This window comes from Struthio camelus, chromosome 1, assembly GCF_040807025.1.
Source record: "Struthio camelus isolate bStrCam1 chromosome 1, bStrCam1.hap1, whole genome shotgun sequence".
Taxonomy (NCBI): Eukaryota; Metazoa; Chordata; class Aves; order Struthioniformes; family Struthionidae; genus Struthio; species Struthio camelus.
Genome location: NC_090942.1, coordinates 37,728,768 through 37,737,474, shown reverse-complemented (window position 1 = coordinate 37,737,474; position 8,707 = coordinate 37,728,768). Strand labels below are relative to the sequence as shown.

Below are 8,707 nucleotides of genomic sequence, written 5' to 3'. Positions count from 1 at the left end.
AATAAGGGAAAGGGGGGGGGATCTAGCTGCTGTATTCAACTGCTTAATGGGTAGTTATAGGGAAGACGGAGCCAGTGGTTTCTTGGAGTTGCACAGCAAAGGGATGAAAGGCAATGGACACAAGAAGCAGAAAGGGAAATTCTGTGAAATTTGGCTGGATATAATGAAGAAAATCCTTCACAGTGAGGGGTCAAATGCTGGAACAGGAGGCCAGAGAGACTGTGGAATCTCTGTCCTTGGAGATAACTGAAATCACCAGGACAGGGCCCTGAGCAACCTGATCTAACTTTGAAGTCAGCCGTTCTATGAGTAGGGCTGGACCAGCAACCCAGCTGGACCTCCAGATGCGCCTTCCAACCAAAATTGCTCTCTGATTTTCAGCTTTCTCACCTCTTAAATGAAAGCAACAAAGTGTTATTGACAAACAGGCACTGAATGTGTGCATATATCTGTTTTTTTGACCCTGGAAAATGGCATTACTCTAACAGAAACATTCATGTTAGCACAAGCGATCCAGGTTGTTTTATACTGTAGGAGAATGGTTGTAAACTGTAAAAAAGTCATCACAGTGTTTCTCAGTATCACTTAGGTGTTGGAGAAGAAGACGACTGGTTACTTCTGTTATTTTTCTGCAATCAGCTTTTTCCATGTTACATGGAAGCTTTGAAAAATCTGTGATGATCTGAGTATTCTAATTAAACACCTTGTTTCCTCCAGAATCCAATAACCAGCATGATTTTAATAAATGCCTGTGGGAGACTTATTTAATAACCCCAGAAAAACTACTCCATTGCCAGTTCACCTTCCATCAGCTTTTCAGGGCACTTTCTACTGATCAGCTTTATTTTCACATATGAATCGTTGGATTGTATCACAGCTTTTAAAGAACTTTAACTCGTCTTAAAAAGATGCGTGCCTAACTGTATATGCATATATATAGAGAGTAAAGCTGACTTTTATGTACTGTTGTACTGTCCCAGCTATAGGACACAGAGTATTGGGATGATAAGCACAAATAAATTATGGCAGCTGGCTTTTGGAGCCTGTGCTTCCTCTCCCCCAGCTTTAAGGGGTGGGGATAGAAGGATGTTGTAGGACTCTGCATATTGTGATTTAAGGCGCTACAGAACTCCTTATATTGAGGTATTCCTAGTGAGAGCAGGTGCTGTGGTCTGCATCCCTGCTTATTTTAGTATCTGAAGCTCAGCATTAAGAAGGATGGAAGACCCAATTAAAATCCTAATCCTTATGAACAAAATGAGAAACCAAGTCCCTATCCCCTAAACTGAAGAACAGTCCTGTGACTGGAAATTGCAGTTAGTAGTACTGTGAGTGACAGAAGGGGCATCTCTTAGCAAAGATAAGAGAGTAAAATTGTGGGTAGACAAGTTTGAGCTCATCAATTCTTAGAGGCAAAACTTTCAAGAGTCTACCAAAATACAAATTTTCCTTTTCTCTGTTCAGCAGAGAATGCGCATGCCTCTGAGTAAAATCACTCTATAAGAAAGATACTTATTAGGTCAACATAAATGCAAATATTCATTCTGAAACAGGTTTTTATCTTCCGCCCAAAACGGGGCGGAAGGGGGGGGGGGCAGGGAGAGAAAAAAAAAAAACCCATAGTAAGCTATGCTTTTATTCATCCCCCCACACCAACACTTCCCCCTGACAACCGACGGCAGCGGCAGAGGGCTGTGACCCGTGGTCGTGCCCCGGCCCGCCGTGCCCGGACCCGCGGCCCAGGCTGGCGGCAGCGGCGGGTCCGGCGGGCGCGGCGCCCCCTCCGCCTCCGCGGGCAGCCGCGGGCGGCGGCGGCGGCCTCGGTGGGGCGGGCCGGCCTTGGCGCCGCCGTGAACGACTCCCTTCTCCCTCTGGAGGGAGACACAGGCCGGCTTTTGGCTTTCGGCGCCACCGCGTCCCTCTGGCTCCCGCCGCGGCCCCGGCCGCCCCTCTCCGCGGGGGCAGCAGGCGAGGCCGCCCAGCCCGGCCGCCGCCCTCGCTGCCAGCCCGGCGCGGCGCGGAGCCGCTCTCCCGCGGGCGGCGGGCGCTCCCGTGGCGGGGCAGCCCGCTCGCACGGTCGGGTGGCCGGGGCGGGAAGGGTTTTTCCCCCCCCCCCCTCCTCGAGCCACGTGTGCTTTTGCCGAAACTTCGCTGCCGGCCGCCGCCCTGCCGCTGCGGGGGCCGGGGGAGGCGGCCCAGCCCGCGGAGCTGCTGCCGGAGCCCCGCACCCAGCGGCTGCCGGGGGGGCCTGGTGCCTCCTCGACCGGTTTGGCGCGGAAGGAGCGAGGGGCCGGATAAAGCCCAGCGAGGGAAGGAGCTGCCTCCCCCCCCGCCCCTCCCGCCTCGCCGGGGCGCGCCCGCCCGCCGCCCCCGCGGCCCCTCCGCCGGCGCGGTGCGCGCAGGCTGCGCGCGGGGCCGCTGCTCCTGAAGGTGAATCTCTCACTCTCCAATTACTTTTCCCAAGAGGGAGAAGGAGGCACCAGGAGGGGGGAAGTCGTGCGGTGTCTGAAAGGCAAACCAATCAGAGATGCAATAACGGAGGGGATTGCTGCAGGACGCGCCGGGTTTTCCTGCCTTTCTCTGCTGGCGAGGCTGAATCGGGACCGCACTCAGCTGCCGGAGGGGCCAGAGCCACACCGGGCTGCAGGACTTCCTCGCTCTCCTGGTTTCCAGTAGCTAACCCGTACTTCTTCCTCTCTTAAAAGATTTTTTTTTTTTTAATACTCTGGCATCGTGCACAAGAATCACATCAAATCATCCCTCCCCTTCCCACTCGCTTCACCCCTCCTCTAGCATCTCCTTGCCGGATCCCTGCTTGCTTTCCAGAGAGGAGGGGGGAGAACCGGCACCGCAGCCGCCGCCCGAGCCGCTCCATGCCCCGGGCGCTGGGGCAGCGCGGGGCTGTCGTCGGCGATGCAGGGGCGGTGAGGCCGGAGCTGCCCCCCGACGTGAGGCGGCGGATCGCTAGGCGTTTCCAGCAGGCAGCGGGGCTGCAGGTAGGTGAGCGGAGTGCCCCAGGTGCGCGTGTACGCGTGTGTGTGCGCGCCGCGGGGGCGGGAGATGCGCGCCGCGGCGGCTGGCGGAGAGCCCCGCGGGGCGGACAGCGGCCGCGGAGGGGCCGCGGGGGCTGCGCGCCTCCGGCTCCGAAAACTTGCGGAGAGCTGGGTGTGAGCGGCTGCCTCTGGCTCCCTGCTGCGGCTCCGGCTGGGCTCCGGGCAGCCTGCTCCAGCCCTGCGCCGGGGCTTTGCTGCCTTTTATTTGTTTCCCTTTTTTTTTTTTCTTTTTAATTAAAACCCTCTTCAGCGCTTCCGCAGAGTTGGGGTGGGGGGTGGCGGCTAAGTCAGCCCACCGATTTTTCAGCTCAACTACTTGTACGGGAAGGGTGACCGCTAACTCCCAGCACCCCCGGCCGCTTGGGGGGTTTCCTCCGTTTTGGAGACGGGCCGCGTTACTGGACGGCTGCGGGGACAGCTTAAGAGCGAGGAGTCGCTTTATCACTCATTTTAAGAAGAGCTATAAAGAACTGATTCATGACTTCATTTATTTCTGCGTGTAATGCTCCCCAAGTTGTGGTGTACATAATTTGAAACATGTCTCTCTGTATTGCTTTTCCATTTTAGTGAACTCATTATGTACTGAATATATTACAGGCTCTGTATTTCAGAGTGAAAAGGTTTTTCCTTCTTTCTACCCTATTTATACCTTTGCAAGAGAGAGTTCTAAAATAATCTGCTGTGTTCCTGTGGAGGGGTCGGATCGGACACCAGGCTATCTATGCAAAGCATAAAGAGCAGGAGCTTTCACTGCCCTGTTCAGAGTTGTCATTTATGTCTCTACTGTATGTTTCATCCTTACCAGAAGTTAAAATCATTGCTTGAAGCATCTTAAATTATATGTGTAGCTACAGTTGTCTCTTTCCAGCTTTTCCTTTGACATTCTCAAATTTTTTAAACCACTAAGCACCTCACTCGCTCCTGCCACCCACCCCCAGTAGATACCGGTTCTGTATTTAAAAAACTGTGCTTTGACTCCTGAAGAACTGTCAATTTAAATAATAAACAAACTCAACCCCTATCCCTGAAAGCCCCATAAACATTCAGGGTCTTAGGGTCTTCTCACAGCACTGGATACATTTAAATTACTATTGACTAAATGATAATTGTTATCTGGTTTCTCTGTCTTACCAACTAGTTTCAGACATCAGCATTCAGCCTGCTACGTATTTAACACTTTAAAGCTACTTTATGGACTGATCTAAGTGAAGCCAAATTGATAAATTAAGATTCTTTAAAAACTTAAAAAAACAGTAGTCCAATACTACTAGGAATACAGCTTAGCTGAAGTTGAGAAAGACCGTACTTCTGAGGCATTTTTATCAGAGGTGGCAAAGGTTACATCTGTTACACTTTTTCACAGTAATTATGCAGTCATTTCATACTGATGCCTGTAAATTATTTTGCAGGCATTCAATGAAGAGTAGTAAAGTCCTTCATATAAATTTCACAATTAATTTTTTTTAATTGCAAAGAGCTGATGTTACTGAGGCAGTATTCAAAACTATGTATTTTGTGGTTTCATGTAGTCCTAATTTCAAAAACTACAGTACTATTGTAATTATAAATGTATGCTTGTTAAGTGCCACAATTTTAGTAGAAAGCATTGCTCAATTAGTTAATAGTAGATGGGGGTTACTGTTCACTGTTTCCATATGTTGTTTGAACATAAGGGGGATTTCACAAATATGGTACTCGTTGTAGGTATGCTGCTGGTAGTGGGTGACTTTGAGACAAAATCATGCTTCCTGTCATACTGTTTTAATCAGAGAATGAGGACTAATCTGGCAGTGCCTTTTGTCATACTGGGGTAACCTTTTTACCTATCTCTTTCTATGGAGCCAGGGATCTCACCTTTCATGTAGATGCAGGTAATAAACTTGATAATTCTGGTAGAGAATGCATGAAAAAGAACTTCTGTACAGAGGTAAATAGATGTGTGCACAGATGGATGTTGGAGATTGTTTTAGTGGCAAGTTGCAAAGTGATGATTCATTGAATCCTATCTTGATTTACCTAAAGCATATAATACTTTACACTGAGTTGTCATGGTAGAAGAACACTTAGTAGCCAATAAGTGTCATAATTTCATCACGGGTGATGGAATTACACACTTTTGATAAAGGACATCTTTACAAATGCAAACTGTATGTTTTCAGATGAGCAAAACATATCATGGAATTTTTCACATCTGAGCATCTCCGCTCTTACATTTATTGCTGACTGTATTATTACTTACTAACCTGTGTAAAGCATAAATTGTGCATTAGAAAAATATGTTGCAGTAATTATGTTGTATGTTTTACTTACTATAAATAAGTAATAGAGAAATGCTAACTAGTTATCACACTAAAGGAAATCACTGACTTTGGAAGACAGAAGATCACATTACCTAATACTTATCTACACAAAAATGTGATCACCATCTTGAAAAATTATTCTGAATGATACAACTATCATTGAGCGAGCAGTTGCACGCCCTGTTTTAACTTCTGCAGTATTTTATTAGAAATGCTTCATTAACTCACATTATTCTGCAGCTGTTTGTTCATTGAAAATTAAAATAAAAATCGGGAAGTTTATCCAGAAGAGCAATATTATTTCCTTTGTTAAAGACTGGAAGTTCAAACAGAAAAAATCCTTTAGCATCACCATGCTAGAAACGCTGAGCACATTCTATTTTTGTGATATATGGATGGCATTTACTGATGCAGTTCATCAATGCATTTATTAGTCAAACGTCATCAAACAAAGAAAATAAATGAAAGTAAACAGAGACTGCATGATAAAACAAAGGCCAAAGCAAGTGAAGACTCTACAAATCTAATTAATTAACATTCAGTCTCATATTTACAGTCTGTATTTAAACATCTCATTTAAATGACGTATTTGTTGTCTTACTCGCATTGATTTTCCACCATAGCTCCTGATAATTCAGGTAGCAAAAGCTTTTCGTTTGAAAATACATTTTCCATTTCCCTTTTGAAACACAGCATTTTAAAAGGACAGTGTCAGAAGTAGTTCTTGCATGAACGCAACAAAAAGGTCCTATGTCTATAGAGCTGAATACTAAACTCTCCCCATTCACCACTATTTTTATGTTAAGAGGTACACTCAACTGATGTAGACTGTCGTAGCTCCATTGAAATGGATTTTACTGACTTTTTTAGGAGGAGGAAACACTTACAAACTAAGCTTCATGGAATCCATTTTAAGTGCACACCTTCACGTTTGAAATACTTTTTAAAGACAGAGACGCACTGTTGGAGCTGTGCAGTTTATGTCAACAGAAAATTTGGCCCAGTTATTTAGTTTTGTAAGCCATTAATATACCTCTAAGCTCAAGAACAGTCCCCCCCATATCTCAGTTCAAACTTAGAAAACTCACCGGACTGAGGCTTTAGAATGAATGTGGCAACTTTGACAATAACGTCATTGCTTTTCCTGGTGACAGCCTACAGAGCTGTCTCCTTTTGCTCTTGGTAGAGCCTGGAAGGGTACTGATTAGTATGCTTTGGTTCTTTATACACCCTCGCCAGCCACTCTTGCTCACCAAATATAGTCAGTTATTCATCAAAAGAGAACACAGAATAATAATGTCCCTCTGATGCACTTTTTCATAATGCTACTGTGAAACAGCCGCATTTTCAAGATAAACAATTCGAGGTACTTTTATGGAACTGATTTCATGCAGTGTATTTTGAAAAACACTTTAGAGACAGAAGAGAGAAAATAATAATGAGATCATGCCTTACAGGAGTAGTTATGGCAGGACACTACATACTTAGCTAAGACGGAAAGAAGTTACCCAAAAAACCTTTCTGAGCTTTTTGTTCTGTTCTGATACGTCAGAATGTTTATTCGCAGAATGCTCTGTAGCTGCAGCCATCACTTGATGTAGCACTGCAAAATGCTTTATATGGGTTTGATCCTTAGTCCTACTAGCAGGTTCTTGCATGAGTAAGCATTCGCAGGAGTAGCGCCCGTACCTTTTGCAGTACAGAAGCAGTCACTTATATAATTGCATGCGTGAAAAGTGGGAAATTGGGTTAGTCCCTTGTTTAAAGCTTATCAAACCTCCTAATGTGTACTCTGTTAATAGCTGACATTTTCCAGTAGCCTCATTTTGTATCTTCTTGTTGATCTTGCAATGTAAAACTTGAACATGAGACTCTTAACACCCAGACAGCATTGTATATAGCCTCCTGTACTTGCAGCATCTCTTCAACAACGCCAAGGGAAGGACAGTAGTAATACAGAGTAGCACACAGATAAAAGCACATAGAGCTTTTTTGGACTTGTTGAAGTTTGGTAATCTTCTCTGCTTAAATCATGAACTGGATTTAGGACTACGTGAGGTGCTTTAGATTGACAAACTTCTTAAGTTAAGAAATGCACAAGCACAGTGCAAAAACCCTATTCGGTTGTTTAAATAGCAAATAGATTTTGAAACGGAATTGTAATTATGAAATGTTTTTGAAATAAATACACAACCTTTTACTTTTGGCTGGACACCGATCTCTCCCTGTAAGGAAAATTTCTTACCCCCTGCTGCAGTATTAACATGAACTATCTGCAGATGAGGTACTGGCCTAGATGGACCACAGGCCTGATCCAATAAAGCAATTTCCCTCTTGAAATGCAAAGAGATAGTTTTGCAGTGCTGTACGTTTTAACTGACTTACGAGAAACTGCAATGTAATGTAATATTTTTGCTTGTTTCTCCATTTTAAAAGCACGATATAATACATTTTAAAAATAAATCTGTTAGTAATGTGCAGTCTCACACTAGCTCTTTTGGAGACAGGAACGCAGATCTGACAAGTCTATCACGTTCGCAATGATACTTTCATGCTGGATTTTGTCATCACGCTCCCCCACTGCGGTTCCTGCATCACATATATTTATATGGCAGGGCACTGTGCCACAGACTGATAGGTGGCCCTCCACTCGTCTCTGACATGTCATGTCACGAGAGGCAATATAGCGCTGCCCCTGGATCACCAAATAACTTTTTGTGCTCAAAGGAGCATCCAAGCATCTTTATATGGGGTGCTCTCCTTGGTTACAGTTTCTCCCTGTGGCTCATCATGTGAAAACACATATATGAGAGAAGCTACCTTAGCGCCTCCGATGTGCAGGCTCAAGCTAGGTGCCTTCTTCTGCCACACGACCACACGTATGGGATCGTATATATTGGTAGCAATGGAAGTAGGGAGAGCTGTGAGCACTGGGTTAAAACTGTGCACTCCAGTTCCCCTTTGAGCTGAGACTTTTCGAGTGTTTGCTCCTGTGTAAGATATCTGTTTGGCCTTCGGAGTTCTAAGCTCAACCATAATTCACAGTTAGCTGTTGTATCATTACACTTAATGACACTGTAAAGTACAGTAGAATGGCTGGATGGCTCCGAGGATGGATAATGTTTTTCTGTGTTGTTTCTATATAGGAAACCATTTGAAATTTGGGCCTTTTCCAGTTAGGGATGAAAGTCAGTACCATCTGAAGCTTGTCTCAAGGTTTATCTAAAATGAGTTAGTAGTCTCAGTTCCGTTCCTGCTGTAGAGGTGTCCAAGTCATAAAAGTCACCACTAGCAGAAATTAGCATGTGCTTTTGCTGTATGCACAGAGAGGCAAAAACTAGAGGTCTGATCAAG

At 45.3% G+C, this 8,707-nt stretch overlaps 1 protein-coding gene across 6 annotated transcripts in view; it reads left to right on the top strand.

The window, feature by feature from the left end:
- Positions 1–2,380: 2,380 nt before the first annotated feature.
- The window catches only part of TAFA2 (TAFA chemokine like family member 2), a 201,668-nt gene continuing 195,341 nt past the window's right edge, over positions 2,381–8,707 (top strand). For all 6 annotated transcript variants that reach the window (XR_011139534.1, XR_011139536.1, XR_011139537.1 and 3 more), the window contains exon 1: positions 2,381–2,996. The gene's annotated coding sequence lies outside the window, so the exon portion shown is untranslated. The remainder of the gene's footprint in view (positions 2,997–8,707) is intronic.